The sequence below is a fragment of the Alosa pseudoharengus genome, unplaced genomic scaffold (genome assembly GCF_046254945.1).
Source record: "Alosa pseudoharengus isolate Yale_2024_CS ecotype anadromous, Long Island Sound unplaced genomic scaffold, YU_APseudo_1.1 YU_APseudo_1.1_scf_7, whole genome shotgun sequence".
In the NCBI taxonomy this organism is placed as follows: domain Eukaryota; kingdom Metazoa; phylum Chordata; class Actinopteri; order Clupeiformes; family Clupeidae; genus Alosa; species Alosa pseudoharengus.
The window spans coordinates 11549655-11571829 of record NW_027468859.1 but is presented as its reverse complement, the minus strand read 5'-3'; the positions used below and the strand labels follow the sequence as shown (position 1 = coordinate 11571829).

General features: G+C 46.2%; 3 pseudogenes; all 3 read left to right on the top strand.

Moving 5' to 3' along the window:
• The first annotated feature begins 533 nt into the window (after positions 1–533).
• Positions 534–9234, top strand: LOC143110333 (uncharacterized; annotated as a pseudogene).
• Positions 9235–18014: 8780 nt separating this feature from the next.
• LOC143110332 (uncharacterized) lies at positions 18015–19621 on the top strand (annotated as a pseudogene).
• Positions 19622–19623: 2 nt separating this feature from the next.
• Positions 19624–21973, top strand: LOC143110331 (uncharacterized; annotated as a pseudogene).
• The last annotated feature ends 202 nt before the right edge of the window (positions 21974–22175 follow it).

Below are 22175 nucleotides of genomic sequence, written 5' to 3'. Positions count from 1 at the left end.
GCTTTGCATGGACGTGCGCTGGTGTGCGTTCATGAATGATAGAAGGATGGTGCGTGCACCTGCTAATGACTGTTGACATGCGCTCTTAAAATAGCATATGAACAACTCGCCATTGACTTCTGACCAGGTTTAGGTGGTGTACGATAGCGATATTTAGACAACGCGCCTGGCCCCTCCCTAGGTTGTTAATTGCCACACCCCTGGGCGCAATGTTTAAAAAATAAACGTGCAAAATACCAAATTAAACTTTCCGCGGGTGAAAAATGAGTTTTACGCCATGCCCTGGTGCCCAAAATACAGCCCAGAGTGTCAATTTAAAATGTCCGCGCTATTTCATGCATTACCACTACACCAGTTTGTGAACATGTAATATGCATGCATGCAACCATCAACATTGTCTTGGATGGCTATGGATTAAGATGGCTGTATAAGACGCGGGTGCAGCGAGAGACATTTTCGACGGAAAACGCCTACCCTCCCGAGCCCCGCCAGCGAAACAACTCCTTCCCGCAATTCCGGCGTGCATAGCCGAGATGAAGCGTTTCTGGGACAAACCCTTTTCCCATCGGGTGCCTGTCAAAGGTTTCTCCGCAGTGGATGTCCAGGGGATGGACGAGCTTGGGCTCTCTGCCCCACCGGCAGTCGAGGCGTCCGTCGCTCATCATTTACACCCTAGCCGGAGAACCTCCCTCTCCGCGGGTAACCTGACACTGCCAGGGAAAATGGACCGCTTGACGGCGTCCATTTATCAGAAAATCTACAAGTCGTCTGGCCTCGCGGTTAGAGCCCTCAACGCTACCACTCTTCTAACAGCCTACCAAGCCGAGCTGCTGGACGAGATGGGGTCCCAGCTGGACTCCGGAAACCCGAATCCAGCCCTTTGGGAGGAGATATGCTACATAACAGATTTGAATCTCCGCACCTCACGCGGCGCGATCCAAACCTGCGGCCACACCATGGGACTGGCCGTCGTGGGTGAGAGGTCATTGTGGCTGAATCTATCAAGCCTAAACGACAAAGAAAAGGTGGATCTCCTTGATGCCGAGGTTGACCCGAAGGTGCTTTTCGGCCCAGCAGCAATGCGCACAAAGTGCGACCTGCAGAAGAAGGAGAACGAGGCGTTCGATGTATGTCTGCCTCGCAAACAGACACCCCACCCCGCTTCGACGGCTCGCGCCCCGACACCATCCCCGCATCAGCCGAGGGGATTCCAGCAGCCAGTCAGGCCACCCAGACCCCAACAGGCTGAGCAGACCGCGAACACCCAGCCTAGGGCGTCAGGCCCGAGGTCCTGGGCGAGGAACACCTTCTTCGCGGCCGCCGCCAGGCACCGGCCTGGTAACCCTCAGGGGAACAAGAAGAGGCGGGATACTTAGGTGTCTCTCGCCAACGGGATGAACAGCCAGCTCCTAGGGCTACCTGGCTTGTTCCCCCCCGCCAGCAGCGCTTCGCCCCCTCCGCAAAAGAGGAGGCGTCTGCAAGCACCAGAAACCCCAGCTCATTGTGCTTCAGAGAGCGCAATCGAGTGCAGTCACCCCTCGCAGTCACTCACAGAGTCTCACTGCAGGGTAATGTCAATAAAGTGTTTACAATGTGTCATGGCCAGTTCAACTTCCCCATCTCACAGTCAGTTTTCACAAGCACTCCCGCACACACTTTTTCCCCCTGGGTACTCTCCACCGTATCAGAGGGCCTTCGATTATTGTTAATAAAGAAACCACCTCCTTTCAACGGGGTTTTAGTTTCAGAGGCTCAGGGGGAATCAGCTCGGGTTCTGGAAGCCGAAATAGCTTCCCTTCTAGAGAAGGGAGCTATACAAAAAGTCCCGAAGGGAGAAATGGAGAAGGGTCATTACTCCCGTTCCTTCCTGGTTCCGAAACGGGACGGGGGGCTTCGCCCCATCCTCGATTTGCGTGTTCTGAACGGTCATTGAAGAAAATTCACCTTCAGAATGCTCACTCACAAAACACTGTTCAGCTCTATCCGGCCAGGGGACTGGTTCACTACGGTAGACCTGAAGGACGCATATTTCCACATAGGCGTGATACCTGCACACCGGAAATATCTGAGGTTCGCATATCAGGGCACAGCTTACGAATACCTGAGAGTCCTTTTCGGGTATGCGCTCGTGCCCCAGAATTTTCACCAAATGCATCGAGGCTGCTCTAGCTTCACTGAGACACTCGGGGCTCAGGATATCAGCATTTATAGACGATTACCTTCTATGCTTTTCAACCAGAGAGCAATTGGAGCGAGACACGGCTCGTCTCGTCTCCCACCTCAGAAATTTGGGCTTCAACATCAATCTCACAAAGAGTTGTTTGACACCCTGCCAGAGGATAGAATATCTGGGGATCCAGATAAATTCTATCTCCTATTGCGCTATATCACTGCACAATGCCTCGCAGCCCTACGCTGGTGGCGGGACCCTGCGATCTTCCTCACGGGAGCCCCCTTAGGTATGGTTTCTCTGAGGAAGGTAATAACAGACGTGTCCCTGACAGGCTGGGGAGCAGAACAGTTAACGGCATCTGCACCTCCGCAGCCACCACATAAACGCCCTGGAGCTATTAGCGATGATTTTGGCGTTGAAACACTTCCTCCCCTTCATCCACAACTGTCATGTTCAAATCAGGTCGGACAACACGACCGTGGTAGCTTACATCAACAGACAGGGTGGGACGCGCTCTCTCCAGCTTCACAGGCTAGCGCGCGGACTTGTGTTGTGGTGGCCAAACGTGCTGCTTTACGCGTTTCCACCGATGAGTCTCATCTCACCCACGCTCGCCAGGGTAAGAGAGCACGGCCTGTAACTGCTTCTCATAGCCCTCCTTTGGCCAGGGAGGATGTGGCTATCAGAGATAACGCAACTCCTCTACGGAGAGCCGTGGCAGCTTCCTCTGCGCCGGGACCTTCTCTCCCAAGCGCGAGGTCAAATATTTCATCCCCAGCCCGACCGGCTAGCTCTTTGGGTCTGGCCCCTGAGCGGTTCAACTTGAATGCGGTTGGTCTCCCCGATAATGTGATCGCCACCATTCAAAGCGATCGAGCACCCTCCACACGCGCCCTATATGATAATAAATGGCGTGTGTTTGAAAAGTGGTGTGATGACAAATAAATCGTGCCCTTCCAATGCGATGTTGCTAATGTGCTGTGTTTTCTACAGTCATTGTTGGACAAGGGTAAGGCCTTCTCCACGATTAAAGTCTACTTATCAGCCATCTCCGCCTGTCATGTGGGGTTCGACAAAGCGTCGGCGGGCAAACACCCTCTGGTGTGTCGCTTTATGAAGGGGGCACGCCGTTTACTCCCAGCGACAAAACGTCTTTTCCCGTCCTGGGACCTGTCCGAGGTCCTGGAGGCGCTCTCTCATCCGCCTTTTGAACTGATGGACGGAATCGAGTTGAAGCTTCTTACGCTCAAGACTGTCCTCTCACTGGCGCTTGTGTCAGCTAAGCGAGTGAGTGAATTACGGGCCCTGTCAGTGCATCCCTCTTGCTTGCAATTTAGCCCTTCGTTCAAAAAAGTGTCTTTACAGCCCAACCCCGCTTTCGTTCCGAAGGTCGTTGAATCATCTTATAGGTGTAATTCTTTTGACCTGGATGCGTTTCACCTGCCCCCCTTCTCATCAGGAGAGGAGGCGAGGCTCCATTGCCTGTGCCCAGTCCGTGCCTTACGCATTTACGTGGACAGGACAAAGATACTTAGGAAAAGTAGTCAGCTGTTCGTGTCATGGGCTACTTCACATCAGGGGCTCCCCATTTCATCCCAGCGTTTGTCTCACTGGATGGTGGAGGCTATTGGTTTGGCTTACGAGGCGAGGGGCGTGCCGCTCCCGGTGCGCCTCAGAGCGCATTCTACAAGGGGTATTTCTACGTCCTGGGCGCTGTTCAGAGGAATATCAGTCCGTGATATTTGCGCCGCAGCTTGCTGGGAAAATCCCCATACGTTTATGAGATTTTATAGACTGGATGTTACTGCGCCCTCACTGGCTCACGCAGTCCTCAGTGTTGGTGCCCGTTTGGTCGGACTTGGACACCAAACTCAAATAGTGTTCAATGTGTGTTATAAGTTGGCATGTCACGTCTGTTGCGAACTCGAGCATGCAATCCGGGAGTTGGCTATATCTCCCATAGTGAGATACCGAGCGAATGTTTGAAAGAGAACGTTAGGTTATTTACATAACCCCGGTTCTCTGATAACAGAGTGAGGTATCTCACCACACTTCCCTTCTTGCATTCACGCACGGGGAAGAGCGCATGCTATGAATGACGAGTAGCTGCTGATACTGTAGTATATATATGGAGGGCGGCCCTCCGTATCACAGCTGTGATTGGTCTGTCTGCGACAGACGTGGTGTAATTGGTGCTTCCGTGGTCGGTCATGCCAGAGGGCGTCTCCCATAGTGAGATACCTCACTCATCAGAGAACCGGGGTTATGTAAACTATTTTTTTCAGCAGTTTGTGAGACAACATTTCAGTTGTGTATATAAGCGCTTTTTATTTGTATATGTGTCAGGTTTTCAGTATCGTATGTAAATGAATTTCAAATGTGTATGTGAGAGGTACATTTTCAGTTATGTATATGAATGCATTTCACTAGTGTGCGAGTGAGCGTTTCAATAGTGTATGTAAAAGGTTTCACTAGTTTCAATGAGAGCTTTTTCGTTGTGTATTTGAGAAGCTAATATTTCATTTGTTTGTGTGAGAGCATTTCAGTTTTGTAGCCTACTGTATGTGTGAGGTTTTCACTATAGTTTGTGAATGCTTCATATGTGTATGTGAGTGCATTTCACTAGTAGGCCTATCTTTGAAAGCGTTTCAGCAGTGTATGTAAAATGTTTCACTTGTGCATGTGAGGCTTTCATAGTGTGTGAATGGTTTCATACAGTATGTGTGTGTGAGAGGATGTTTTTCAGTAGTTTATATGAGTTCATTTTACTATGAGTGTGAGAGCGTCTTAATAGTTTATATAAATGGTTTCACCAGTGTATGAGAGGTTTTAGTTGTGTATGTTTTGTCTTTCTTGTTAGTAGTTTATTAATCTCTGCAGAGAGGTATCATATGCATCCTACAATCAGGATACAGAGACAAAGTCTGTGCACCAAAGAGACAATCAGTTATTTCTCATACACACATTTATACCTTGCATCGTATCGTAATATCATTGTATCATTGTATTATTACACCTCCCTGCACACACACATGACTTAGTCAATACAATGAGTTAATTAAGAACCAAGGACATTAAAACTGGGTTAAGAACATTTCTATCATCATTCCATCTTTGTCATTTCCCCCTCACAGCATGTGCATTCGTGTGTGTGCATGTGTACTGTGTGTGTGTGTCCGATGTGTGTCTGTGCTTGTGTGTTTATGTGTGTGTGTGCATGTGTGTGTCTTTATGCGTGCGTGCGTAGTGTACAGTCACTGAATGTACAAATATATTAAATTTATTGTATGCCCCCCCCCACCCCCCCCCCCCCCCGTGAACGAAATTCCATGAAACTTGGCATGCACAAACTTGACACTTATATGGTGTCATAATGATCCTACATTTTTACACAAATTTCGTACAGTCACTAAATGTCCACATATATTAATTTATTAATTATATACCTTCGTTGCTAGGCCCCCAACAATCCTTCCACAAACAATAGGGCTTCTCACCTCTGGTGCTCAGGCTCTAATGATAATAAAACTTACAGAAACAATGGCGCTTTCGCACCTGCTGCTCGGGCCCTAACAAGACGGTAAATAACACTAGAATAACTAAAATAAAAAAGGTTGAATGTAAATTAAACAAAATACATTTGTATGTCCAAATAAACCTGTTAAAACATACAATGAATAAACTGTAAACTCTATTAACCAGCCCAAATGGAAGTAAATGCGATAGCACTTGAGGGAGAGAAAAGAGACAAAGAACCAAAGGGCACAGGCGTGGGAACAGGGAACTAGACCTGACTGGCACGACAAAGCTGGTTAGGCTGAGGGTGTCAATTTCACCTAATTGCATTTCATTTCACCGAATTGTATTAAAGTGGGCCTCAGTCAAAAACACTGCTATGCACAAAATTGTACTATAATCAGACGGCTGCCCATTACTGTATGGATCAATTCGAGATTTAACATAAGTAGATAACATTCATAGTTATTTATAGATTACAAGGAGGCATACAATCAGAGTTGGCCAGAACATGCTGTGCTTCATAGTCAATGCATGAGAGTTTCTATGAAAGATAAAAAATAATGGAATTGGGAGTGTAAGTTTTTGACAGTTGAGGTCGGGGCGGTCACTTTCACTAATGTTCTCTTTCTCATGACCATTGTTATGCATTAAAGGATAATACATATCCTTCAGCCTTAGGCCTACTGAAATGTTACTCATGTGCATTATTACATATAATCAAAACGACATACATTGAGAGGAGCTGAATATTTTAGATATTTCACTGTGGCCCAGTTTTTGTAAGTACATTTCTGAGAGAGGAATCATGACGGAAAATCCTTAATGTGAGGATGAGCTTTACACATCTTCTGAACCAGGGGTAGAGGAGAGCATAAATTATTGGATTAATTGCAGAGTTCAGTTGTAATATAGTCAGAGTTGCATCTCTAACGTGAACAACCATTGTAGCTGGAACAATGGTACTTAACTGACTAATTATAAAATATGGCAATAAACACATGACAAACACAATGACAAGAATCCCAAGTTTCATGGCAGCTTTCCTCTCTGAATGTTCTCTAGGAAAAGTCTCTCTATACTTTGTAGTACCTGAAATGTGTTGTTCTCTGGTGCACCTAATGCTTATGGCATGTTTTCTAGCAATAACAAATATCTTGATGTACAAAATAATGATGGCACAACATGGTAAGAGGAAAGAGACTATGAAGTCTATGTTTGCCCAGATCCCAAGCTCATCTGTGCTTATTACATCGAAATAAACAAAAGCCAGGTTATACATAAATGAAATAAACCACATTGAGCAAATTACAATAGAAATGACTTTGACTGTGACTTTCTTTGAGTACTGAAATGGGTTGCTCAAAGCATAAAACCGATCCAGGGAAATTAAAGCCACATTGTAAATAGACAGAAATGTAACATATGCAAAACACATTAAGGCTACGTAATAAAGGGTTGTATCAATGTGCAAGCCTGGATTCATGAACACCAACAGAAATGGCACAGCAGCTGTGCCAATAATCAGATCGGCTGTTGAGAGAGAAACAATTAAGAAGTTTGTTGGTGTGTGGAGCTGCTTGAAGTGTGAGATGGAGATGATCACAAGCAGGTTTCCACAGACGGTCAAGACGACAAGTATAGCTCCACAGGTATAGAAAAGGAGAGTAGAAGGTGACACCTGAAAATCTTGGTTTGTGTTGTTGGAGCATAATGTTATGTTCAGTTTACTCACAACAATCGAATTCATTAGATTATTTTTGCTGAATTAAATGTTTTCATGAAATAATACTAATAAGAAATCTTAGACAGAATAACATTTACAGGTCCATTTCAAACTATTGCTATTGTGATAGATCTGAGTGTGAAGTACGCCTATTGGAGGTCAGAGAGGCAAGCTCTCCCTCACTAAGAGGGAAGGCAGTTTGTTGCTGCATATATCTCCCTCTCTTAGTGTAGCTAATTTTAGACCTTACAGTGATGCTGGTACAGGGACACTAGGACAACAGTCTGCAGGGACGGACATTGTATCTTGTCAGTGTCGCCCCCAGAAAATTGTGGTTACCACTTAACTGCCTAGTTGCTAGTGAGCTATAGTTTTTAGCTATACTATTTTGGTATTATGCACATGAAATGACACTTGTTCAACTCGCCACTAGGTCACTGTTACAAACAGTGCAGCATGCAACTACAGTATTGTAGCGATCTCACCCTCAGACAAGATTCACCTTTGGCCAGGACGGCCATTTATTGGAACAGGAAGACTCATACGGACACAGACAACTACATAGAGCAACACAGGGGTAGTCTCAGCTGCACATACTACACACAATAAGGGTTTACCACACACATCAACACGAGGATAAGCACATGAGGTACAACCAAAGAGACTAACACGCTAACAAATACACAACATGGTAAACGTAACTACAACTATTATAACCGACATTACACATTCTAGCATTCACTCGCACTGCATTCTGGGAGACACTCATTCAACGTTAAACATGTACATCCACCGACGCTACATAACCCCCTCCCGAGCCATTGTCGTCCCCGGCAATGACAGCTCAGCTCACCGCTCGCGGCTGCGTCTGTGTCAATCCCAGTGCTTAGTCCAAGTGACCGGAAAGCCTCCGGCTGCACGATAACCCATCCCGACTGGAAGGGCTCTCGGCTGCCTCTGTCACGTCAGTTCTCCCCCGAACAAGCACCAGAACCGGCCAGACGTGGGTCGTGGTGTCGCTTGGGCCCTCGGTTTCCCGCCGTGCAGCTGCGCTACCTGAAACAGCAGCAAACAGTCCCACTGCAAGCCGAACCCCCGGATACGCTGGAACCCCTGGACGTTCGGTAGCCCCCTCTGGCTACTGTGACAGCTCGTGGCCGTTGCCACCTGTCCACAGTGTGCCGATCTCCAGGCGGTCAGCAGTCCACGTCGAGGTCCCTCCTCGCGCTGCCCTCTTGTAGAACTTTTGTCGGCTGTCTCTCGAGCACAACAATGCTCCACTGTGGCGGGAAATGGAGACCCCGACCCTCTCAGCAGGCTCGGGACACACAGGAACTCACACACAAAACATGAAAAACATTGCGCAGACTTGCGTCAACCGGAACGTGCGCACTTAAAATCTCAAACAGTCCACAAAACGATAGCTCCCAAGGCTCTACAGGTCGACGTTACCCTCTTGGTCACTAGCTGGAGCACCGCAAGCTCCCGAACTAGCAGCTATGACTCCATCACACTCTCGACCGGCAGCTGACTCTCTGGAAGTTCTTCCGTAGCTGGCGGTGTAAACCCGGCCGCTGTGGTCGTGTTCCAAGGTCGTCAGAGAGTTCGCGCTCTCTATGGATGAGATCCTCGGATGACGGCAGCATCGACATCGGCGTCGAGCCGGGAACTCCTCAGCCGGGGCCGCTTCCTCCAGCGCTGGCAGCTCTCGTCGGCTGTGCAGGGCTGGTCCCGCTGGTCGCCTGCACAGGTCCCGCGCCGGGCCGACAGGTCCTCCATCCTCCGAAGTGGCGAGCTCGGCGAGCTGGCTAGTCCTTAAAAGGACCAATGGAACATCTGCTGAGGTTCGCCGCCATCTTGCTGGTCTGGTCTTCGGCCTTCTTCTCCATCTTGATCTGGCGTAGATCTTCGCGCCCCGGAAGGGGCCCATCCCACTTCTGACACCAATGTAGCGATCTCACCCTCAGACAAGATTCACCTTTGGCCAGGACGGCCATTTATTGGAACAGGAAGACTCATACGGACACAGACAACTACATAGAGCAACACAGGGGTAGTCTCAGCTGCACATACTACACACAATAAGGGTTTACCACACACATCAACACGAGGATAAGCACATGAGGTACAACCAAAGAGACTAACACGCTAACAAATACACAACATGGTAAACGTAACTACAACTATTATAACCGACATTACACATTCTAGCATTCACTCGCACTGCATTCTGGGAGACACTCATTCAACGTTAAACATGTACATCCACCGACGCTACAGTATCATTATTTTTGACTCTTTTGAGACAAGGGTAGGCCTACAGTACACTTTTGTGTAGTCTGATGCGAAATGGGTCTTAAATGTTCATTTTTTTGGGGCACTCTGACTCTGCCAGACGCTCCTGTTCCTAGATACACTGAACTGATTAATTTAGTTCGGGATAAAAGACATAAAAGCCCGACATCATTGAAAACTGAAACCGGTTTATTTAGCAAAACATGCCAATCAGGATGTGTCTTGCTTCAGGCACACGTGCACCACCACTCCCTCTCTCTCTCTCCGTCGTGTGCGCGCTAAACTCAGATACATACGTGATTTGAAGTCTCGGTCTTGCGCGCGCGCTTTTACTCGCTCGCTCTAGATTCCGGGAGATTTTATCTAATTTGCGGGCATCAGGCCAGGGAGCCGCTATCAATATGGGAGACTTCCGGGAGAATTGGGATGTCTGCGGCAGTGTTATTACATGTCTTTATTAAAATGTAGATATATTCTTATTATGAATTAGCCTAGGCCTGGATGTAAGATCGCAGGATGGCGTCTGTGGGCGTAGGCTACACGGCATTTAAAATCGTCTGTTTACGTTGTGGATAGCTAAATAAATGTAGCCTAATGTTTTTACACCTGTAGGCGTTTTGTCATTAAGCATTTTGACCCTATCGCATGTAACAGTTCTTACGTTTTTTAACCAGTCATGGGTGTCTTTTGGGTGTATTTAAACCAATGAGTGACATCCGTCATTCCAGCATGCAGTGCAACATCTAACAGCGCATCCGTGTTTTCATTATTGACTTGGGTGTAAGTGGCAATTGCTGGTGTTGATATAAAGCAGGTGTCGCCAACCTTTTTTCCTCCAAGGGCTAGGCCTACTTTGTCAAAATGAACATGGGCGAGAGCTAATGTTTTATAGGCTATTAGTGTGTATGTATGAGTCGCTTTTTGATTATTTTTTTTTGCCATATTTCCCTTCGATTCAATCAGCCTAAAACACGTAGCCTTCTGTACATTTTAAATTTACCTAAATTTATTCTCGGATATGCGATTGAACTTTGACTAGCGCAATCTGTTGGCCTGGCGTGTTACAGACTGGCATGTTACAGATTCATTTGTGTAAAATGAACCGTGAGATGTTGTAGGCTTTTGCACATTTTAATAGATGCTTGCCATAACACGATATAACATAACTGACAACTCATCTCTATCTCATACTGTATATTGTTGGCCTATCATAGCCTACTGTGTTGTGCATGTCATTTCTGCCAAACTGATAAACTAGCACTGGTAAACCAATGCGTCTTTCGTCTCCTGCCATTAGGCTAATTGAGGGGAGGGAGGGAGGGCGAGCAACGCAGACAAGTAGGCAAGACTTTATTCTAGGTTCTACGTCAACATTCGCCTTTGGAATCATTTTGCGTTCCAGTGTGTATGGATATATTTTTTAATCGCATGTCGTGTAAATGCGATTAAAAAAAACGCATACAAAAATATCAGTTTTTAAAAAAATCTAGATAAGTGTAAACAAGCCCTTAGTTTAGTGAAGTTTGAGTCATTTGGCCTCTGGGTGGTGCTATTGTTTGTCCGATGCCTAATGTCCCTAGTGTGTTGTAATTAAGCAATTCAGCAAGCTTGACAAATGCTGAGAGTGGATTAAGCAGTGTGGGAGGCCCCATTCGCAGCTGAATGTCTCGTTGCTCCAAGGTAAGAACCAGCTAATGTTAGCAAGTGAGCTAACTCATCTCAGTATTGCCTGCAAATAATCACGGTCCTTTGTCTAGAAAGATTAAGGGTCTGGCAAAGAGCAATGTAATGGCCCAACTCAAGGGGCGGCAACAAGCATGCATTTAAAAATCTCACTGCACGCAATTGGATAACACTAGACCATGTTTACACTGAATGATTTCGGGACTTCGACGCAATCGGATAACACTACGACCAACGTGTACTGTCCTCCAACGTTGCAGCGCTGTCTTCGTCAGTTTAGCTGGTTCCCCGGAATGCAAGGGGAAAAAGTAACGTGCATCATTGCTCTTTGCCAGAGTGTCTCGCAGAGACAATTTCAATGTGCTCTCGCGAGAACTCTGGATTTCCAGGGTACAAAAGGCATGCATTTAATCTAAACGATTGTGATTAGAGACAAACGGAGATTCACTTTGACGTAATTTTAAGTATATGAAACGTAATTTTTATGGAATGAATGAAAGCTTGCAACACATTTGGTATTTTGTACGGACATATCAATTGGACTCATAGTGTACATAGTTCATGATTAGATCATGGTTATGATCTGTCCTGCATAATGATAATGGTCACATGATTCAGCTGTATCCCTGAACACTGACCACCATGACTATGACAAGGTACAACAAGGTAGCCTTTATCGTATTACAGTATGTAACATGTTTATGACATGTTTATATTAGTAACCTCCGCCATTGACTTTATCTCTGATCTTCAGCAGGTTTTAGGGAAGATACAGTGGGCATCGCTTTCAAATGGCCACTTCAGTCGCGCATTATGAGGCGTGAAGCTGCGTGAAGCTTTAGTACCACTTTCAGCCACTGTGCGTCGCTCTGCCACTGTACATCGCTCTGCCTGCCGCCCCTTCTGAAAAAGCTCGATTTACCTCGATTTAGGCTACTTGGGTATGGCTTAAGGCTTGACTACACGGTGGTAACGGAAATCGAAATTTGCTGTCTACATTATTGTCAGTGTTGGGTTAACGCAACTACGCAAATCAAAACAGTGGTGTGATAATTGATCCAGTAGAGAAATAACTCTTCAGAATTAATCTGTAGCCTTGGGTAGGCTTTTGCAACGTTTTTAACAGGGTACGCTATAGAGGCTTAGACAACTGACCCACGTTTTGGTTTCGTAAATTAATTTGCCCTACTTCTTGACTGCAATGTAGTCAATTGACTGCTTGACATGTCATTTTATTTTTCTGTACAATAAACACATCTGTAAAATACATCTGCTTTATGCCGCAGAATTACATTCATATTTGGAACTTACAAACAAAACCATAGCAACAAACGTTCGCAACCACTATCGTTAAGTTGTGTAGTTACAACTACACCTCTCGACCTGTGGTAGACGTCACTGACGCCAGTTATTTGTTTGCAAATTAATAATTATAAATATATTTAGGTTTCTAATTGATATTTACACTTCTAACCACCATACATCCATATTTTAAAATGCCCAAGGCAGAAAATACATAAATTAAAAGTCAATTTGCAGCCATGTGCACGTAAGTAAAAGTCACATACCTGCAGATAATAATAAGGTGGTGCGCACTTTTTGACGAGTCAGCTGAGAATATGTAGCCTTTGATTTTCATGGGGGGGGGGGGGGGGTCCTTGTTAGTTTACGCAAACCAAGCCAAGAAGGCTGATTCTGATTTTGATAATATGATCTGCACAAAAGATAAACTTAGGTAAACAACGATGTTAATATTGTTGTCAAAATCTTAACCCAGATTCGCCACAGTGTGCAGGTGCCCGTTCACGTGCTACTAAACATCATTAACCACCTTAGTCCAGACTACTGAAGTTTGGAAACTATCATGGTCCAAACGTACAGTACTATGTAAGTACGACAGTTTTGGGAAACAGCCGTAACTTACATGTTGGTTAGTTGAACGATGCATCCTGTTAGTAAAAAGCTAACCTCCTTAGTTGTACGGGAAACGCACCCCAGATCAGCTTGTAGGCCATTAGCAATCTGTTTATTTTATTTTATGAAGCCTACACAGTAGATCACATGCCACATTCTCACTTTCAATAGACAGATAGCCATTGGTCAAGTATTGAGTATAAAGCAATTAAGATAGTACCCTATACAAAAAGTACTTCATACTATCATAAAAAATTCGTTAAAACGAATAGCATTTTGCAACTTGACAAAACACTGGATTAAATATCGTAGGCACAGGAGAAAACTTGTACATCCATTGGCCCGTGGGGAGATCACATGCCAGTTGCCTCTCCCTTCAGTGCTATGACTCGTTCGGCTGTGAGCTCGCCAAAAAAAAACTATTGCAGATATCAATGCGTCTTTGTTCATGGGTTTGGCCTTACAGCAGAGGCTTAGAAAACTATGACCCACGTTTTGGTTTCGTAATTTGCCCTACTTATTGACTGCAATGTAGTCAATTGACTGCTTGACAGGTTATTTTTATTTTTCTGTACAATAAACAAATACATCTGCTTTATGCCGCAGAATTACGCACTTGGCCAGCCTATAGAACGGGCACATTTTGGAGAGAATAGAGAATGTACGCACGTAAGAATCTGTAGGCTATTTTTGGCTGGTTACCAGCAAACAATGTTTAATGCATCAAAATCAAAATCATCCCCCCCTCTGGTTTTTACACAAATCGCACCCTGGACACACCTAATTCAACAAGTTTACACGCTCACACGCCACACCTTGCATTTCTCACGCAGAGATTCTAGGGATGTCAAGGTATCTGCATAATTCGCCTTATTCACCCGGCGGCCAGAATGAGGCTAAAGGGTACACTTGCCATTACACCTAAGTCCAGCAGATGGTGGTGGTAATGCACTCCGTTTGCAAACTGCCAAAAAAAACTCACTGAAGAAGAACAGGCCAGTGAACCCTTCTTTTTCGGTGAGCTTTTTTTTGGCAGTTTGCACACGGAGTGCATTACCACCACCATCTGCTGGACTGAAGTGTAATGGCAAGTGTAGACACACAGGGGAGAGTCCAACACGGGGGCAAATAGCCTTGGCGCTACAATAAGGTCGTAAAACACCGCACACCACAACAAATATTTTTTTCCTCACTTTGTGCAAAGAAAAACTATAAATCGTGCGTCCTTCATTGATAAGGAAACAAGCTGAGGTTACTTATTTTATGAGCAGGCAATGCTAGTCTGAGCGCGATCCAGGATCCAGATCCGGCCGCCCGTAGCCCCTATTTTGTGAACCCGTAGCCCCTATTTTGTGTTAACAAGATATAACAAAAAATATATATTTTTTTTTTATCTGTAGCCCCCCCGCTGGACTGGACCCCCCCGAAAGGAGGGTAGGGCAGACAGTTTTCTGTGAATATCTCGAGAACCGTAGGGTTTAGGAGGACCATTTTTTTTGTATGTTGATCTCAAGGGGCCATGTCAACCCATTCCATAACCACTCATTTCATGTATAGCGCCACCTAGTTAAACACAAAAAACAAAAAATGAGGTGTTGTAATCGCAGGTATCTGTGACCTAACATAGTCCAAACTGCATGAAATTGGAAGTGTAGGATCATTATGACACCCTCTGAATGCACGCCAAGTTTCGTGGAATTCCGTTCATGGGGGGCCACACAATAAATTAATTTATGTTACTATACACCAACTGGCCTATAGGTGGCCGGAGACAGTTTTCTGTGAATATCTCGAGAACCGTAGGGCCTTAGGAGGACCACCTTTTTTTTGTATGTTGGTCTTAAGGGGCCATGTCAACCCATTCCATTACCACTTATTTCATGTATAGCGCCACCTAGTTAAAAATTAAAAAGCAAAAAATTAGGTGTTTTCATCACAATATCTCGTGCTGACATGGTCAAAACTGCACGAAATTGAAAGTGTAGGATCATTATGACACCCTCCGAATGCATGTCAAGTTTCGTGAACTTTCATTCATGGGGGGCCTTACAATAAAATCATTTATGTGTACATTTAGTGACCGTACACCAACAGAGTTTTCTGTGAATATCTTGAGAACCGTAGGGCCTAGGATGACAAATGTTTTCCATATGTTTGCCTCCAGGGGTCATGTTAACCTATTCCATATGCACACATGTGCATAAACAGATACACACGCACACACATACATTCACAGTAATCATACGTATGACACATACTCACACAGTAGACATATGTACGCATGCATGCACATGCACAAACACAGGCACATACGCAGGCACACACACAATCACGCACACACACACACACACATAAACATAAACATGTACACGCACACATGCACACAATTCAAGAATTTCTCAGAATTATGAACGGGCAAGATGGGGGTGGCGTTGTATAAAATGAATTTTACATGTGAAATCTATGAACTAATCATGTTTTGGTACTTAGGTCTAGTAGATACCAGTGAGAATTGAGTGTAAATAATGCAATTTTGTGAGACAGTTAGAATCATATATGCCTTTCAGTGTGATTTATTTTTGTGGAAAAAATGTGCTGGACTGGGCGGCGGTCATATTTTGTACCGCTCTGCGGTACATCTAGTTATTGTGATATCAAGTCGTGTTAATGTTGAAACTACCAGACATAATCATCTTCAAACACAATCATGGTAAAACAAAACAAAAAAGTTTTAGCCTAATCGTCTTTCTACTCTCCCGACCTACAGCCAATCCATCGAAAACCTCTGAAATGATTAACGTTAGTGCCATTTTTTTTATTAGGTTTACTTACCTCTATGTAATGCTTTACCTTAACATACAATGGTATTGTAGGCTACATAGCTTTGTTTCCGTGCTGGCTAGACTTAGCTTCTTATCCAAACAATACGGTTGTTTCCCTACTGTGCGACAGAAAGACGCAGGCATAATTGCGTCAAATTACGTCAAAAGTTAGCTTCCCTACAACCGGACATGCTAACTATTCTTCTTATGGGAACCCAACGTTATGTACGAGGTAGTTGAGCCTATTTTGCCTTCATGTAAATAATACAGAAGCTACAATGTCGGCACTTTATATGTTATATGAAGTTATTTAAAAAAATCCCAAATGAATGGGCGTTCTATGGGGTTAGCAGAGAGTTGATAACCACGGCTCCATGGGTGGTTCAACTTCCGGGAATTCGCCTGCCCCCTTGGTACAAATCCCAGACTGTCCTGAAAAATAAACAAAAACAAGATATAGGATGTATAGATTACAATGACAAATTCAAGGTCTCAAAGGGTTAATGCTTCTTTCCAAAAACACTTGCCAGAAGTCGTTATTTTCTTTATTATTATTCTGGGAGAGCATGCCCCCAGACCACCCTAACTAAGCTGAGTTACCAACCTTTTGAAGTGGCCAGGGGGGCCCTTTTCACATCTGTGCCTAGGGGCCCACTGGCTGATAACCCGTCCATGTGTGCGCACCTTTTGCTACATAGTGCGCAAGTTTTAATAAATCGTGCACTTATATTTTAGTAATTGGTGCACTCATCTTAGTAAATATTGCACTTACTTTATTCGATTCTACACTCATTTTACAACAATTAAAATGAGCACATGATTTAGCATACAAGCCAAACATTAAGTGAGTGAGTGAGTGCCCCCCCCCCCCCCCCCAAGCTCACTCCATGCTGAGCTCAAAACTTGAGAACCCTGGCTATTGTGTAGTTGAATAACTTGCCTTTCCAGATTAAATGTCTGTTCTTGGTCTTGGATTTTGTAAAATACAAATAAACGTATGGTCCAGTGCGACTTTTTTCCTCTTCATGACGCATCACTTATTTGTTCTAAAAAGCTTTTCAAACGTGTCAATGACGTCATTCATTAGCAGAAAGCTAGTGTTGTGGGCAACAACGACTCAACCTGTAAGAAATCAAAAGGACGTAAGTACTCGTTCATTCACTTTTAACCTGTAATCCATATTGAACTTGCAGAAACCACAATCAAATCTTCTATTTTTTGTAATGACAACCAGGTGAAAGAGACACATTAAGCCGTCTAGCTCCATAGACCCCCATTGTTTTTGCACTTATTTGTGATCGCCCCTAGCAGAACTGCAACAGATTGCAGGTACAATGGAGTTAATAGGGAGTGAACCGGCTCTCCGTAAACGGGCTCTGACGTGGTTAACTCGGTAAGGATCCCGTCCATGTTGGCCGACACTTAGCCTAATGTTGAGCTTTGTTAGTAGTCAGGTTTACTTTGGCGTCAATGACGTGACACTATACACATGACTGCATTATACTGCATAAAAGCTTAGCTAGCCTATTCAATGCTCTACCCATTCTTAATTTTTGTCCCTGCAGAAAGTATGGACATAAAAAATCGGACCCAGGTTTGAATTATGCCAGAGGGCCCTATCATGACATTCTAAAGTGCATCGTCACTCGTCAAAAGTCTATTCAAATTTAGTAGGATGTCCAGTTCACATTGGGAGGGGTTTCGTTATCAAACGTGGAGCGCATGGCGCAACAAGGTGTTCCTAGGTTTTTTAATCAGTCATATGGGTGTGTTTGGGGCGTAACATCATTTTAAACCAATGAGAATGACATCTGTCATTCCCTTTAACAGCGCAAAGCGCGATATGTCAAATAAATGCATCGGTATTTTGGCGTTCGATGTATGTATGCCTCGCAAACAGACACCCCACCCCGCTTCGACGGCTCGCGCCCCGACACCATCCCCGCAGCAGCCGAGGGGATTCCAGCAGCCAGTCAGGCCACCCAGACCCCAACAGGCTGAGCAGACCGCGAACACCCAGCCTAGGGCGTCAGGCCCGAGGTCCTGGGCGAGGAACACCTTCTTCGCGGCCGCCGCCAGGCACCGGCCTGGTAACCCTCAGGGGATACTTAGGTGTCTCTCGCCAACGGGATGATCAGCCAGCTCCTAGGGCTACCTGGCTTGTTCCCCCCCGCCAGCAGCGCTTCGCCCCCTCCGCAAAAGAAGAGGCGTCTGCAAGCACCAGAAACCCCAGCTCATTGTGCTTCAGCCAGCCCGGCTTCCCCGGTGTACAAAGAGAGCGTAATCGAGTGCAGTCACCCCTCGCAGTCACTCACGGAGTCTCACTGCAGGGTAATGTGAATAAAGTGTTTACAATGTGTCATGGCCAGTTCAACTTCCCCATCTCACAGTCAGTTTTCACAAGCACTCCCGCACACACTTTTTCCCCAGCCCCTCTCGGAGCTCCGCTGGAGAGGAGAAAAGTGTGACCGGTGGCGCCAGATAACCTCTGTTATAGAGCCGTTATTAAACATATTTAAATTTTGCCCTCGCCCAGGCCCTCAGCCTCTGGTGCGGGGAAATTCACACGAAGTGTTTCACCTCCCTCTGGCACACGATCCGTGTTCGCCAGAGGAGGGCGCTCCAACACAACGAATAAACCACATCGGCCCCCTTGCTCCCCAAATAGAAGCCTGGCGTGCGTGTGGCACCCCCCCCCCCCTGGGTACTCTCCACCGTATCGAAGGGCCTTCGATTACAGTTAATAAAGAAACCACCTCCTTTCAACAGGGTTTTAGTTTCAGAGGCTCAGGGGGAATCAGCTCGCGTTCTGGAAGCCGAAATAGCTTCCCTTCTAGAGAAGGGAGCTATACAAAAAGTCCCGAAGGGAGAAATGGAGAAGGGTCATTACTCCCGTTACTTCCTGGTTCCGAAACGGGACGGGGGGCTTCGCCCCATCCTCGATTTGCGTGTTCTGAACGGTCATGTAAGAAAATTCACCTTCAGAATGCTCACTCACAAAACACTGTTCAGCTCTATCCGGCCAGGGGACTGGTTCACTACGGTAGACCTGAAGGACGCATATTTCCACATAGGCGTGATACCTGCACACCGGAAATATCTGAGGTTCGCATCAGGGCACAGCTTACGAATACCTGAGAGTCCTTTTCGGGTATGCGCTCGTGCCCCAGAATTTTCACCAAATGCATCGAGGCTGCTCTAGCTCCACTGAGACACTCGGGGCTCAGGATATCAGCATTTATAGACGATTACCTTCTATGCTGTTCAACCAGAGAGCAATCGGAGCGAGACATGGCTCGTCTCGTCTTCCACCTCAGAAATTTGGGCTTCAACATCAATCTCACAAAGAGTTGTTTGACACCCTGCCAGAGGATAGAATATCTGGGGGTCCAGATAAATTCTATCTCCTATTGCGCTATATCACTGCACAATGCCTCGCAGCCCTACGCTGGTGGCGGGACCCTGCGATCTTCCTCACGGGAGCCCCCCTAGGTATGGTTTCTCTGAGGAAGGTAATAACAACAGACGCGTCCCTGATAGGCTGGGGAGCGGTGTACAAAGGCAGAACAGTTAACGGCATCTGGCCTCTGCACCTCCGCAGCCACCACATAAACGCCCTGGAGCTATTAGCGATGATTTTGGCGTTGAAACACTTCCTCCCCTTCATCCACAACTGTCATGTTCAAATCAGGTCGGACAACACGACCGTGGTAGCTTACATCAACAGACAGGGTGGGACGCGCTCTCTCCAGCTTCACAGGCTAGCGCGCGGACTTGTGTTGTGGTGCAGCACGCATCTCGCCTCGATACGCGCCACACTCATTCTGGGAGTCCTAAACAGGGGGGCAGATCTCCTCTCCAGAGGTAATCCCCTCTACGGAGAGTGGATGCTTCACACTCAGGTGGTCGAGATGATTTAGGAGAGGTTCGGCAAAGCTGCCGTAGATCTCTTTGCCTCGCACGAAAACGCGCACTGTCCCCTCTACTTCTCTCTAACAGACACAGATGCTCCCTTGGGTGTGGACGCTCTGGCTCACCCGTGGCCAAACGTGCTGCTTTACGCGTTTCCACCGATGAGTCTCATCTCACCCACGCTCGCCAGGGTAAGAGAGCACGGCCTGTAACTGCTTCTCATAGCCCTCCTTTGGCCAGGGAGGATGTGGCTATCAGAGATAACGCAACTCCTACGGAGAGCCGTGGCAGCTTCCTCTGCGCCGGGACCTTCTCTCCCAAGCGCGAGGTCAAATATTTCATCCCTAGCCCGACCGGCTAGCTCTTTGGGTCTGGCCCCTGAGTGGTTCAACTTGAATGCGGTTGGTCTCCCCGATAATGTGATCGCCACCATTCAAAGCGCTCGAGCACCCTCCACACGCGCCCTATATGATAATAAATGGCATGTGTTTGAAAAGTGGTGTGATGACAAACAAATCGTGCCCTTCCAATGCGATTTTGCTAATGTGCTGTGTTTTCTACAGTCATTGTTGGACAAGGGTAAGGCCTTCTCCACGATTAAAGTCTACTTATCAGCCATCTCCGCTTGTCATGTGGGGTTCGACAAAGCGTCGGCGGGCAAACACCCTCTGGTGTGTCGCTTTATGAAGGGGGCACGCCGTTTACTCCCAGCGACAAAACGTCTTTTCCTGTCCTGGGACCTGTCCGAGGTCCTGGAGGCGCTCTCTCATCCGCCTTTTGAACTGATGGACGGAATCGAGTTGAAGCTTCTTACGCTCAAGACTGTCCTCTTACTGGCGCTTGTGTCAGCTAAGCGAGTGAGTGAATTACGGGCCCTGTCAGTGCATCCCTCTTGCTTGCAATTTAGCCCTTCATTCAAAAAAGTGTCTTTACAGCCCAACCCCGATTTCGTTCCGAAGGTCGTTGAATCATCTTATAGGTGTAATTCTTTTGACCTGGACGCGTTTCACCTGCCCCTCTTCTCTTCAGAGGCGAGGCTCCATTGCCTGAGCCCAGGCCGTGCCTTACGCATTTACGTGGACAGGACAAAGATACTTAGGAAAAGTAGTCAGCTGTTCGTGTCATGGGCTACTTCACATCAGGGGCTCCCCATTTCATCCCAGCGTTTGTCTCACTGGATGGTGGAGGCTATTGGTTTGGCTTACGAGGCGAGGGGCGTGCCGCTCCCGGTGCGCCTCAGAGCGCATTCTACAAGGGGTATTTCTACGTCCTGGGCGCTGTTCAGAGGAATATCAGTCCGTGATATTTGCGCCGCAGCTTGCTGGGAAAATCCCCATACGTTTATGAGATTTTATAGACTGGATGTTACTGCGCCCTCACTGGCTCACGCAGTCCTCAGTGTTGGTGCCCGTTTGGTCGGACTTGGACACCAAACTCAAATAGTGTTCAATGTGTGTTATAAGTTGGCATGTCACGTCTGTTGCGAACTCGAGCATGCAATCCGGGAGTTGGCTATATCTCCCATAGTGAGATACCGAGTGAATGTTTGAAAGAGAACGTTAGGTTATTTACATAACCCCGGTTCTCTGATAACAGAGTGAGGTATCTCACCACACTTCCCTTCTTGCATTCACGCACGGGGAAGAGCGCATGCTATGAATGACGAGTAGCTGCTGATACTGTAGTATATATATGGAGGGCGGCCCTCCGTATCACAGCTGTGATTGGTCTGTCTGCGACAGACGTGGTGTAATTGGTGCTTCCGTGGTCGGTCATGCCAGAGGGCGTCTCCCATAGTGAGATACCTCACTCTGTTATCAGAGAACCGGGGTTATGTAAACGATTTTTTTCAGCAGTTTGTGAGACAACATTTCAGTTGTGTATATAAGCGCTTTTTATTTGTATATGTGTCAGGTTTTCAGTATCATATGAATGCATTTCACTAGTGTGCGAGAGAGCGTTTCAATAGTGTATGTAAAAGGTTTCACTAGTTTCAATGAGAGCTTTTTCGTTGTGTATTTGAGAAGCTAATATTTCATTTGTTTGTGTGAGAGCATTTCAGTTGTGTAGCCTACTGTATGTGTGAGGTTTTCACTATAGTTTGTGAATGCTTCATATGTGTATGTGAGTGCAT